Source organism: Siniperca chuatsi, linkage group LG15 (genome assembly GCF_020085105.1).
Source record: "Siniperca chuatsi isolate FFG_IHB_CAS linkage group LG15, ASM2008510v1, whole genome shotgun sequence".
Taxonomy (NCBI): Eukaryota; Metazoa; Chordata; class Actinopteri; order Centrarchiformes; family Sinipercidae; genus Siniperca; species Siniperca chuatsi.
Window position 1 is genome coordinate 25,797,298 of NC_058056.1, and position 14,344 is coordinate 25,811,641.

Below are 14,344 nucleotides of genomic sequence, written 5' to 3' on the forward strand. Positions count from 1 at the left end.
TTTATTTATTTCACCAGGTAAAAACTTCGATGATGACTTCGTCGATGTTAAAATCTCTTTAGTTAAAATAATAGTTTGAAATTTGGAAAATACTCTTATTCACTTTTTTTGCCAAGAATTCCTCTCGGTCTGTACGGTAAATATGAAGCTACAGCCAGGTTAGCTTAGCAGTTACAAGGCTATTTCAGTGACATAGTTTGGCACATAACCTTCTTATAAAACCACTACTCGCTGTTTGTCCAGTTTTTGTACTGATTAAACAAACGAGATATGACGTGTTAATTAGTGAGCTTCAGAGGTGCTGGTAGGTGGATTTTGTTACCTTTGGACAGAGCCAGGCTAGCTGTTTCCCCCTGGTTCCAGTCTTTATGCTAAGCTAAGCTAACTGGCTGCTGGCTTCATATTGAACGTACAGACATGAGAGTGATATCTATCTTTTCATCCAACTGTTGGCAAGAATAATAAATAAGCGAATTCTCCAAAATGTCAAACTATTCCTTTTTAAATTAAAACCTTCTTTTCCTTATTTTTCCTTTATTTAACCAGGTCAGAGTCTCCCCGAGTTCAACATTTCTTTTTCAAGGCATACCTAGCTCAAACAGGAGCACAGAAACAATGTTTAACAATAAATACAGACAATTAAGATGCACACACACACATTTGAATTTTCAAAAAGCAAAAATATTAACCAACTATTTTCCAACTCCTTTAATTCAATTACAGTGATGACCTCAAATCTTTCTAACACGTTTTTAAACACTTAACTAAACCCTTTTTATTAAACCATCTTCTTGTTTCTGATCTTTCTACTTTGACATGTTTGTTCCTGTTAACTTGCGACCGTCTCCCTGCAGTTAACTTCCCTCTGCTGATGCTCAGCACCAAAAAAAAAAGGCAGAAAAAATGTCTGCAGTTTCACACAGAAGAGCTTCTACTTTTCCTGCTCCCAGACTTCCGCACAGTCACCGCCACCTTTCATAACCAGCGCGTCAGCTGAGCTTTCCCATTCCCCTCTCTGAGCGGAGAGATCCGGTGCACCGGAAAATCATTACTGCTGTATTTAATTTGGACTCTGGGTGTTCTCGTTCATCTTTGAGGACTGGTTTCTTTTCCAAAGCTTTACTGGAAGACGCCGCTTCTTAATGTTCAGTGTCTAAAATTTGATGAATCTGATGTACAAAAGAAATTGAGTCATTTTGACATTTTGTGAGTAGGCGCAACATTTAAATGGATCATATCTCATTAAATCAGTCTGTTTTTTTCCCCAGTGCTGTAACACCTGACTGCTGCTGTTATTAGTCAAAGCCTCCTGCTGCATGTCGAGGCTGTTGGTGTGTACTGGGGACATTACGGGCTGGTTAACTGTTTAATCCCGGGCTTACAGTGGGTTATAAAAAGCACTGTGGTTGTTCTAGTCTGCTGTGCTGGACAGGTTGCTGCATGTGAGTGTGTTTGACCGAGTGGCTGAGTGAGAACAGCCAATTTTCCACTTCTGGACCAGGCCAAAAACCAGCTCCCGTCACAGCCTCAGGTTCTGTTTTTACAATCAATGTATCGCTAACATTCATTGGCAACAAGGCACAAAATCATTGTTTGTAAAAAGGCACAAAGACCAATGATGTGTTACTAGAATCATGTTGTAACAGGAAACAGGGAAGTCGTTGAATTAGAGAAATGACTGTTTGGGTGTCTTCAGTTTTCTGGTTTGTATTCCCCGATCAGCAGGGAGTGTGTGGGCGGAGGAAGTGAGTAATGCTCCCTGTCGAGGAGCTGGGTGTCGCTGTGTTTAGACCTGGTGTCTTCAGATTCATCATGTTGTTGTTAAGAGAGAGAAAATGTTAACAGCTGTGAATCTTACAGATGATTCAGTTCAGAAAGTTAATACCCGGGTGGGATTTGAAAAGTATTGTCAGTTTCTATTTTCATGATGAGTTTTTCCTCCATTTCCTTTCTTTCCCTCGTCAGATACAGACTGAATCAATCCATGACCTAACACAGCAAATACTTGTTCATACGTAATGCTGTTAGTTGGAGGTAATTTGGTTAAGACCAGTTAAAGCCGCACTAATCTGTGTTTTTATATTATCAATGAATGAAATGATTTACGGACGCATTTAGCAGCTGAAGAGCCAGATATTTCCCTCAAGAGTTGGCAGAGACCAAAAGGACAGTGAATATTGGGCTAACATTCATCAGATGGACACAAACACAACTTCAAATTAATGATAATGTTGCTCCGTAACTACTGAATGTGTAAATAAGCAACTGTTGGCTAACATTTCAACTTTATAAGGTGATAATATGTCAGTTTGTGTGTTTACAGCTTGTGTAATTGCAATTTGTGTTTAAAATCAATGATACATTTCAGAAATCTCTAATTGATGAGTCTTTTCAATAGGAATAGCAACTGACTAATGTGATATTTAGAGCCAGTTCACATATCAAACTAATGGCTTCTTACAAAGTTGAAACATTTATAACATGTAACACTTAATGTAGCTGGTTTTGCATGTTTAAAGCCCTTTTCCTACAAATCGCAGCTCTTTTACATAACAGACAATCTCAGAAAAATCTAAAACCGTGTGGCATGCATCTGAAAATGGTCAGCGAAAATGTAAAGCATATACTTTACTACTCTACACTACACCAGGAGGCTGATAAGTATGTTATTTAACCCTCCATTAAATAAATACTAGCTTCACTGGTCAGCTTCCAGAAAACTGAGTCATGTAATTGCGTGAAAGCTGGAGTAACGCCTTAGCACTCGGTGGTGCGTCCCACCCGCAGACCAGAAGCAGCAGGCAGGGTCTAATCTGCCCGTCCGAGGCCCGGAATAGCTTCTCTGAGCTGCTGGAAATCCTGCCGCTTAATCAGCTTGTCTTCTGCCCTCCTGAGCCGATACTCGGCAAATATTCAGGCTTGAAACCAACGCTGCCGGAGAGCGAGGAGAGCGTGCACGAGACGAGATCACTGCGAGGCGAGGAGGCGTGTCAGGCCTCCACTGTGATGTTTGCGCTTAGTGAGGACTGGACACGAGAAGCCGACTCGGAGTCGTTTTCAAGATTAAAATAATTGCAGGTTTTGTTGGTAACCGAGCTGATGGTTCTCGGAGAGGAGAGGGCACTGAGGTTAGATGGATTTATGTTAAAGAGGAGACATTAATTCAGATTTACACTAATATGTGTTTCATTTTAAACAACTTGAACTGAACTAAAGGAGATAAAGTGGTTTGGAGGGTGAAAATGCATCAAAACTGGACACAAGAAGTCGACTCGGAGTCGTTTTCGAGACAAATAGTTGCAGGTTTTTGGTAATTGAGCACACTTAGGTTAGATGGTTATATGATGGAAGACCGCAGAACGGGTTTGTGCACACAGCTGTTCGAACCCGTGGCACGTCTGTAGATTTGTGAACTGGACTGAATTTATACACTTTATTTACACGTGGATAAAACACATTGGGGAGCAAGAGCCTTCTTTTACAAGTGTGAAGACTTTACATTATAGTAAAGTCAGTAAATAATAGTAAAGCATTACAGTAATGAGCAGTGATAAAATAAGGTAAGTTAACCTGTACAGTTATATCTATCTATCCCTCTGGGAGAGGGATCCCTCCTCTCTTGATCTTCCAGAGCTTTCTTCCATGTTTAAAGTTTTTTTTGGGGGGAGTTCTTCCTTCCTTCCTTCCTTATCCAAATCGAAGGTCTAAGGACAGACGGTGTCGTATCCTGTACAGATTGTAAAGCCCCCCGAGGCAAAGTTGTGATTTGTGATATTGGGCTATATAAATAAAAAAGGACATAAACAAATTGAACGTAATCGTAGTAACAATAAAAACATAACTTGTGCCTTTTTATCACTCACTAACAATGGGCAAAATCCTGTACATCCAGCTTCCTGTCTGACTGCACCTTCAAAATAAAGGCGAGCACATCACTGAAACTGTCCTGTGTTCAAAAAAGTATGATGATTAGGCTGAATTAAATTTGTCATAATGTCAGTTCAGGACAAGACAACAAAAAAATGACACAAGACATTTAGAAACATTTACCTGCTGCAGGTGGACTGATTTGCTGCATCTCTTGCTTTGCTCTGTCTGTTGTTTACTCGATGTTATATGCAAAAACAACAAATTGCTGTTCGCAGTGTGTGAAAAGGCAGCATGATGATAATACAGCGAGGCCATAAAAAAAAGGAAGCAGACTCTCTCCGTCTGACAGAAACATGCTGTTTATCTTTCCATTTGAGGATCCACCAGTAATGAAATAAAATGTCTGTGACCCAGTTTCTCTCTCAGTGACGGTCAGCGAGGGACAAATGTTTCCATTCTGCAGAGCATTAAAAGCCACAGGCCTCCTCTGTTGTCTGATTGCTGTATGAAATATTGATGAGAGGCTTGTTTGAATCTGTTCCAGTTGTTGAAATTACTATTGATCAGTTTTGGGATGGAAAGCCGATGCTGCTTCGTCCTGCCAGGAAGACACAAAAGACGCCGCTGTGTTACAACTTTAATCTGAAGACAATTATAATAGTAGGATGAAATTACAAGATTGCTTTTGTACGAGCACCATGTGTATGTAACTGAATAATTTATTTACTTTCCATCTCAGAAAATCTTCATCAATAAGGCTGCAGCTGATGATTATTGTTGTCTTTCTCTTCCAATGAATTGATTAATGATTTAATCTACAAAATACCTACAAAGAAATTACTGAAACATGTCCTTCACAATTTACCAGAGCCCAAGGTGACGTTTTCAAATGTCTTGTTTTGTCCATCCAACACTTCAAAACCCAAATATATTCAGTTTACAATTATATAAAACAGAAAGCAGCGAATGATTTACATTTTTAGCCTCGTTAGCGGCACGGCTCGATGAACGGCATTAACTGCCATGAAATTTTTTACAGACATTCATGTTCCCCTGCTGACTTTTCCTCTAGCGCCACCATCAGGTCTCAATTTGGTTTATGACCAAATACCTGCAAAACTAAGGACATTCCCATCAGCCTCAGCTGCACTTTGTGTTTGTTGCTAATTAGCAAATGTTAGCATGCTAACACGCTAAACTAAGATGGTGAACATGATAAACATTAAACCTGCATTGTCACAGAGCTGTAGACTCTTGATGTAGATTAATTGATTGTCAAAACTGTTGTCAATTTTTCAATTTAAAGCCTTATTGTTTATGCATTATTCAACAGTTACTGTATTTTAAAAATGGCATGATTACAACGTATTTTTTCCATCACATTAGGGTCAGAAGAGGCTACATGATCTTGGTTTTTATGACTTATGTCATAAATGGGGCAACATTAAATAGAAATTAGGAAATGGTAAAAAAGGGGAGGGGAGGCTGATAATGTAGCTAACAAATAGCCTGTTAAATAAAAACTGGAGTTAAAGGGTAGTTTCACTGTTTTTTCAACCAACCACTGAGCTTTGAGAGGCAGTTATTGTTACCCTGGGAAGCAGGCTCATTAAAACACCACTCTCGTCTGGTTGTGACCCTCCACCAACATTCCTGCGACACAGTTTGGATACCGGCCAGTCGTCTTTATCACTGAGGTGTGGGGTCGCCCTCTAAGTAGGACAACAATGGAAGATTAATCAGTGTTTCACTGCAGTAGCTCAGAGAGAGCAGGGCCGCCCTGCTCGTCTTTATTTAATCAAAGAACTGGTTGGCAGGAATCCACCACTGAAAATGGGCACTCAGCAGTGGGAACACTGGGGACCATTATGGGTCTGGGAAAAGAGAGTTGTTGGGAATGTTTGAGGGGAGTTGGCTTAAGAGGAACATACTAGAAAAACCTCAAAAAGACAAAGTGTGACATATTTAAGAACAGGCTCAGATTTGTTCAGATGCCAGATGTAAAAATCTAAATCCGTAACAAAACATCCAAAACAAATAACAAATGTCTGTGATGAAGACTGGAAGCCTGGCTTTCGCTCATGTTCAGCCAACATCTGTAAATCTCATTCATTAAAGCGTATGGTTTTAGGGAGAGTTACTATTTCTTGACGAAGAGTTTATCCATCCATCCAGAAGAGCATCTCTAGCTGCTACAAACCAGCGCTACGTAAACTACGAATTGTCATTTATGTTTGTGTTCAGATTAAACAAACCAGATTCCACCTTATAATTAGCTATTTTAGAGCGTTTGGTAGATTGCTCTTTATGCTATGCTAAGCTAACCAGCTGCTGTAGCTTTATATTAATCGCTCAGTAAGGGTGGTGTCAATCTTCTCATCTAACTTTCTGGGGAAAAAAGGCAAATAAGCGTATTTCCCAAAATGTTGAACCATTTCTTTGACGTTCAGAAATCTGTAATGATTTATTTCTTCTTACAGATTGGTAGGAGACCATTTAAAAAACACTTTTCAAGAAATGTAATTGCATGTTGGCTCTACAATAGAAAAACATCTAACTTGTGAACATGTTTTGGCATTGTTAAATAGCTGTTTATGAAATATTTCACTTTAGATTCACACATGATGGAGAGAAGGTTTCTTGTTTACTTTCATCTCCGTGTTAAAGGATACGGCTGGTGTTGTTATTGAAAACATCAAAACCAACAATGTGTTAGTCCTTAATACTTTCTGACTTCTCCACCCTGTCTGTGACTCAGCTCCGAGCCCATTGGTTCCTACTGAAGGCGTAAATGTTTAAAAACAGCTCACAAATACATAGTTTACAGTTAGTTACAGCTGGCCACTGTGGCTTTTACCAAACAAACAGCTCTAGTGAGCGTTTGGGGCAACAGGACGGTGTGTGTGGGACTGAGTCAGAATAAACTACAGTGTGTGTGTGTGTGTTCACGGTAATGAAGGAACATGTCAGTCAGTGCAACAGTGCGGCTCACTGAGGTGTTTTTAATAGTTTCTGGACAACAGTGGAGCTCTATGGCTCAGAGGAAGAAGATACATCAGGGTGTGATACACACAACACTTGTTAGTAGATACGTTCATTGCTGGTTTTGTTTTTTTCATTAGATTAGTTAGTAATCACCAGATTCATCCTTTAATACTCGTTTTAACTGTAGTCATTACATGCAGATGCTGAATCAGGTGGAGAACAGCTGAAGAGGAGGCTACCAGCAGGGGAAGTAGTAGTCTGATCTTTTAATGAAGTAAAACTAGCAAAACCACAGTGTATAAAATACTCTGTTACGGGTAAAAGTCCTGCTTTCAAAACTTTACTTAAGTAAAAGTACAAAAATATTAGCATCAAAGTATACTTAAAGAACCAAAAGTAAACGTACTCATTATGCAGAATGACCCATTTCAGAATCATATATATTATATTATTGGATTATAATTAGTGATGCATTAATGTGTTCATCACTTTAATGTTGCAGTTGGTAAAGGTGGAGCTAATGTTAATGATATACTGCTGGGTAGTTTAATCCATAATAATACAGCATATTTTATTAGTTGATTACGTTTTGTACAAGCAATCTGAACTTGCAAATTATCAAATAAATGTAGTGGAGCGAAAAGCACAGTATTTCCCACTGAGATGACATGAAGTAGCATAAAATGGTTAAAGTACCTCAAAATCGTATTTAAGCACAGTACTTAGTTACATCCCACCACTGGAGGCTACATATAGCATTGTTTGCTTTTCGTTGCATGACAGCTGTGAAACACAGGAAGTAAATGAAGGTAAAACCGCTAACAACAGATTCCTGAGAGGTTGTGACGGCTTCTCTAAACCACGGAGGAAGTTAAAAAGAAGAAGGCCAGTCATATCATAAATGTCCACAAGCCACTGTAAGTCACAAATAAAGTTATACATTTGTCTTTCATGGATATGTAAGGTGTTTAAGGATTAATATAAAAATATCAATCATCTCCCCTGGTGGAGATTCTCCTGTAATAAAACCTCAAGCCGCAGACAGGAAGTGTCCACGCCTGTCGATGAGTGCAGAGTCTGTCTGAGTGTGTGGTGCTGTACTGTAAGTCTTTGTATCTCTGGCTGCCTTGCGGTCGATGTGTGTTATCAGTGGTGATTTCTCAGAGGTCAGAGGCGAGGCTTTGTTCTGCCTCGCTCTGACGTCACCGACCCGTCAGCTGAGTCTTTGTTACAGTTTCTGCAGCTCTGAAAATGGATCCTGTGTTCTGCACAAACCACAGAGAGGATTTACAGAAGGCAGGAGATTAAATATTTCTTATACATTTTTAGTAACATGCTTGTAAACTTGATGATGAATGCCCTCTCCTTCAGAAAGCTAGATTTTTATGTCATAATACACCCATCCTTGCATATACCTCTGTAACTAAGTACATTTACTGAAGTACTGTACTTACTGTACAAATTTGAGGTACTTGTACTTTACTTGAGTCTTTTCTTTTCATGCCACTTTATACTTCTACTCCACCACATCTCAGAGGCAAATATTGTATTTGTTACTGCACTACATTTATTTGACAACTGTAGTTACTTTACAAATTAGGTTTTTGCACAAAACATAAAAAAAAACTTATAAAATATGATGTTCTGTTATAAATTAAATTACCCAACAGTTTATACAAGTGCAGCTGAAACAACTGGATGATTAGTCAATTAGTCGATTGACAGAAATTCATTTTTCATGCAAAAACATTTCATGGCTCCAGCTTCACAAATGTGAAGATTTGCTGCTTTTCCTTTCAATTATTTTAATAATCTTAATGTATTTTTAATAATGTTGAAGTTTGGACTGTTGGTTGGACACAACCAGCATTGTGAAGGCGTCACTTTGGGCTCTGAGTCTTTGTGACAGCATTTCTCACTATTTTTAGAATTTTTACAAACCAAACAATCAATCGATTAATGGAGAAAACAATCAGCAGATTAATCAATGATGAAAATAATCATTAGTGGCAGTCCGATACAAAATAGTTCAAAATGAGCTCCACCTCAACCAGCTACAGCAGTAACATCTTGCTTTTACATTAATGCACGAGGAATAATAATCTGATGATAGAATTAGTATAACAGTCACAGGGGACTTTTTATTGCATTGAGTACTTTTACTTTTAATACTTTAGGTACCTTTTCCTGATTATACTCACATACTTTTACTTAAGCAGGACTTTTACTTTTAACAGAGTATTTTTACAGTGTGGTATTAGTACTTTTACTTAAGTAAAGGATCTGAAATACTTCCTCCACCTCTGATGTAATGTAACACAGGTTCTGATTTTATTTCTACTGTTCTCTGATTGCTTTGGGAAGAATTTCCTGGAGAGAAGTTTCAACCTGATATTTGTGTTGACTTGCAGATCAGAAGACATTTAGGTTCAAACGGTGCTAAACGGTGCTTGGTTACATATGTTGTTGTTTCAAATACATTTGAATTCAAATCGTATCTCTGTGGAAGAGTTCTAACTGTTGTTGCTGATGGTTTCTAATAAAGTCCCAAATGGTGTCCCTCAAGGATCAATATTAGGCCCCCTGCTATATTTATTTTCCAATGCCGATTTTTATGCTGATGATACCGTCCTGTATGCTACCAACCAACCAAGCCTTCTCCGGTTTACAGTCTGCTTTTGACGACCTCCAGATGTCCCTGTTTAATTTAAAGCTGGTTTCCAAACTCTGAAAAAAGACTAAATGTGTGCATTTCACAAGAGCGTGAACCATTAATGTTCCCTAACCTATCCAAAGTGAGATCTAATTGATACAGTACAGCACTTTAAATACTTAGGAATGTGGTTAGACACCAGATTCTTATACCGAAACAGAGCTTGTTTCTCCTTTCCACCATATTGTCTACAGTGGATTATGGCGATATCCTGTATGCTCAAGCGACTGTCGCTACCCTTAAACCACCGAACACTATATACCACAGTGCCATTTGATTCATTACACAGGACAGCTATCGCACTCACCACATCTTCAAGGCATCAGCATACCTCTGTCTTTATCTATAAGGCCTTGCAGAGATATTTAACACACTTAGCTGAGTTCAGAGCTAATAACAATGACACCAGATCACACAACAAGTTAGCTATAAAAGTCCTTTATACCAACTATGCACTGGGGAAGACTGGTTTCCAGTACAAACAAACAAACTGAACACACTCATTCCTCTGAAGTTTTACTATCTTATATTTGTAATAATACTTGTGATTGTTTTAATTATGTGTATCTGTGTATGTGATGACTGCTTTGTGGGACTGAACTGTCTTGTTGTGATGTTGTATTCATGTCATTTGTTCTCAGGTCTCTCTTGCAAAAGAAATCTTGATCTCAATGAGATTTCCTGAATAAATAACTAACTAATTAAACGACTATACTTCAGGTCCTAACCATATGTAGAAATACAGAGGATATCACAGTGTTTGGAGGATTTGGAATACGACAAATATTTAAACAGTGAAGCGACGAGATTAAAAAGGAAACAAGGTTACAGAAAAATCAAGGACCACAATGTGGGAATCTACGCAGACCACAAAACAGCACAATGACTTAACGTGAGTCCCGGTTTGTAAAATACAACAGAACCAAAAAGAAGCACCTCACTAGCTCTTAAAGGTTTAGGTTGTGGACACGTCTCAGGTTGGCCTGGGTTGTATATATTCACATTCACAGTTTATTCACAAAATGTCGCAATAATGTAATTCCCCTACACGCTGAAAACGTGTTCACTCTTTAGTTTCCTTCCTTCTTTTTTGCTTCAGACCAGGATGTCATTTTATAATCCCTAAATTTGACTCCACACAGTCACCTCTGCAGGAGTGCAATTACCTCTTACAGAGTCTCACTGTTGTAAAATGAAAGATAACAGCCTGCGTTCATGCAGCATATCTGCTCTTATATGTACTCTGTCTGTCTGCAGGCGCAGAACTGGCTTCGCATTTACACTTTGTTCAGATAAGATACTGACAGCTGCAGTACTTTTCCTACAGCTCCTACATGTAGCATGTTAGCTCACTGACAATATGAACCTTTTTTTGTATTTATCCATTTGATTAAATACATTTTTTGTGTGAAGTGCCTGCTGTCAGTGCAGTTTGTGTTTCTTCTGTCTGAAGTCTGTTTAGTAGCCACATGATGGCTACAGTTTTTTCCAATTAAGAAAAAAAATAATAATTTAAAATACATAATTTCCTGTGTGTCATAGGATTTTTCCAAGACAGCGAGGGTTAGTTCATTATTCTTATGGTTAGTAACTCCAAAAATCTGTATTTTTTATCAAAATACAACTACAAAATTGCAACCACACCGTGTATATGGTTAAGTTTTGTTTCTGCTTTTTTGCAGTCAGTTCTGTTTATTTGGGTTCATTGTTTGGTTGAGGATTTGGTCATGATTTCCTTTAATCAGATGTAAAAAATATCCGATTGAGTTGAGTTGATTTTGCACAGTCTTCACTTTTTTGCTACTATAGATGTCAAGGTTGTATCGGTCTGAATGCAAAGGGAACTTTCCTTTATTCACAAACACTTCAGCTCTGTTTTGCATGCCCAGTTTATTACCCAAAAACAACCAAAGGATGTGACCGTTAGCTGTAGCTAGCTAAGACGCCGCTAGTTAGCGCTCAGACTGATTTCAACTTTCAACTTACCAGGAACTCCTGTTTTTCCTCTCAGTTTCCTTGAGACTCTCTTTTGTCTACGTTCAGGAAGCAGAATCAGGGATTTTGTGATTAGTATGAATCTGCATCTCTTAGCACCTTACCTTTGGCTCTGTATGTACATTTGCATCATTTTTCATTTTCTTCATGTTTAGTCTGAAGCGACTTTCAGACAAAACCTTTTTTTATCATGGTAATACCTTTCAGATCAGGCCGAGTTACACTGATCAGCAACTGAGTATCAAAGTTAATTTTTAATGCAGTACTAATGCACCCTAGCGTTTTCACTGCCATTGAATAGGTGTGGCTCGTTATACACAAGAATTTCATTATTTTGAGTTTCAGTTGAAAGATTGATAGTGTCTCTGGAATCTCTTAATGCTGTTTTAGATTATTTCTGACCTGACAGAATGAAAATCATCAGGACTTTATCGGCGTAAAGTATCTATTTAATACAGGAACACAGGTAATAATTTATTCAGCACATTTAAAAACGTTACAAGGCATTTTACATTTGAAAATCAAGATTAAAACATCACAGCTTTTTACATTACAAACAAATTCAATAGTATAAAATACACCATGATAAAGTAAGATAACAAAGGAGTGAAATAAACAAATAAATCAGAAGACATATTTGAACTGGAAAAATAAAGATTTGTATCAGTATTTACAACATGTTCAATTTAACTGCCCAGAAGTTTATCAGGAAAATGAAAAACCTGTAATAGCGTCGTTACAGACTTTCTGATTGGCTGTTGGTGATGTCACATGTTTAACTGCTTGTCATTGAGGAAGTTAAAAGTCATAAAAAAAGTCGATATGAGACAAGGACCTGGTGACCTGCATGTTGGCTGAGTGCCGGCCTAATCGCTGCCTGCAGGACTGCACATACTGACAGTCACAGGTTGGACTGAGAGAGTTCAACCTTGTGATAACAAAACAGGACGACGACACAGTTTTAAAGGGCAAAAGACTCCTGCAGTGCTCATAATAACGGAAACTGTAGCTTTATGAAAACACTATTCACACTCTGACCTCGAAAAGCTTTAAAATTACCTAAATACTTCCATGGACAAAACACTCTGGGACCAGCTCACCTTGAAAATCACATTAAAATAAATCACAGAATGTCCTGCCTCAGGTTTCCTTTATTTTGCAGTATTAGTTGTCTTGTTGCTTAAATAAACCTTAAAGGTGGGATAAGCGATTCTGGATACCATGATATAGAGCGAACAACAACACAGCAAGTAATGTAACTAACGTTAGCTAGGTTGTGGGTTAGCAAACTGTCGCTGCAGTTGCTGCTGCGAAGCTAACAGCCAGAGAGGACGAGACGGTTTCCCAGAGCGAGCACAGCAACTCCAGACAGCGATACTCACAACTCTCCTGCTACTATAGCTAACATCACAACAGCAGCATATCTTGGCAAACTAGAAAGTAAGCTGAATGTCTGCGGGCAAGTCATTTAATGTTACCTGACACACAAATCATGGCTGGAATAATGTTGTGTGTTTTTATATTTCCTATTTACACAGCCAGGGCTGTGTACAAACACCAGAGTTTTATTTCAGCGCACACACTGAACGGACAGCTAGCAGACCGTGAGGAGATATTCGCTGAATTTGACAAAAAGACGTGTATTGGATTAGAATCGCACACCCCACCTTTAAATCTGCATTAATTGACAGCAAGCTATAAACACAGCATCTAAAATATAACCACCTTATAAAGTTAATATCACAATAGTGTTAGCAAACCGTTGCTTATTTACACATCCAGCAGACACAGAGCAACATTAGCATTCATTTGGAGTCGTGTTTGTGTCCATCTGATGAATGTAAGTCCAATATTCACTCTCCTTTTCTGTATTGGTCTCCACGAACTCCTGAGAAAAATATCTGGCTCTTTACAAATCTCGCGAGAGTTTCACAAATCCAGGGTTACCATCAAGACACGACGATGAAATGTTGCCACACCTGCAGAAAGTTAGATAAGAACAGACCTACACAGCCTGTTTCCACCGCAAGAACTTTCTCAGGAACTCTACTTCCATTTCGCCTGGAGGAAGCGGAGTCTAAATTTAGTTCTTGGGCCATGGTTCCTGCCCCCCCAAAAGTCACTGCTCCTGAGATAGCACTGATGGCCCAGGAAATATCAGGGTGTGATCTGCAGCGCTGGATGCCGCTGATTGATCAAGTACGCTAGCATTTTCCACAGCTTTTTAAACTGCCATTTTCAAAAGCCCACAACAGCATAAATTGTGTTTCAGATGAACCGTAATGGTGTAACAGAGAAGAGTTTATGATTGGTAGGCCGACAATGAAGTTCTGGCATTGTTAGACTAAGCATTTTTGCAGAGGAGGATATTCAGAGGGAATTTGAGATGGCGGAGCACGATGAAAAGGTGTACCAAAAGAGTTTTTCTCAGTTAGGCGAAAAGGCGGCGTCAAGAGTGCAAAAGCCTTCTTGATTTATAATGCACCAAATATGGAAAAACAGCTAGAGTTAGAATGTAAAAAAAAACAAACATGTAATTTAATTCTTTGTGGCTCTAATTTGATCAGAGGAATAGCACTGAATCTGGTTTGTACCCGTTCCAACATCCTGGCTAAGCAGCCAAGAGTTAAAATCAGACCTATATTTTCCATGTCTCTGAGTACGTGCAGCCTGTATGAGTCACTGTGTCATGGGATGCATCGAGCAGCATCCAGAGCATTGTGCTTTTCTCAGAAAATAGAAACATGGGGACGAGTTTGCTCTGACTGATTAACTGCACAC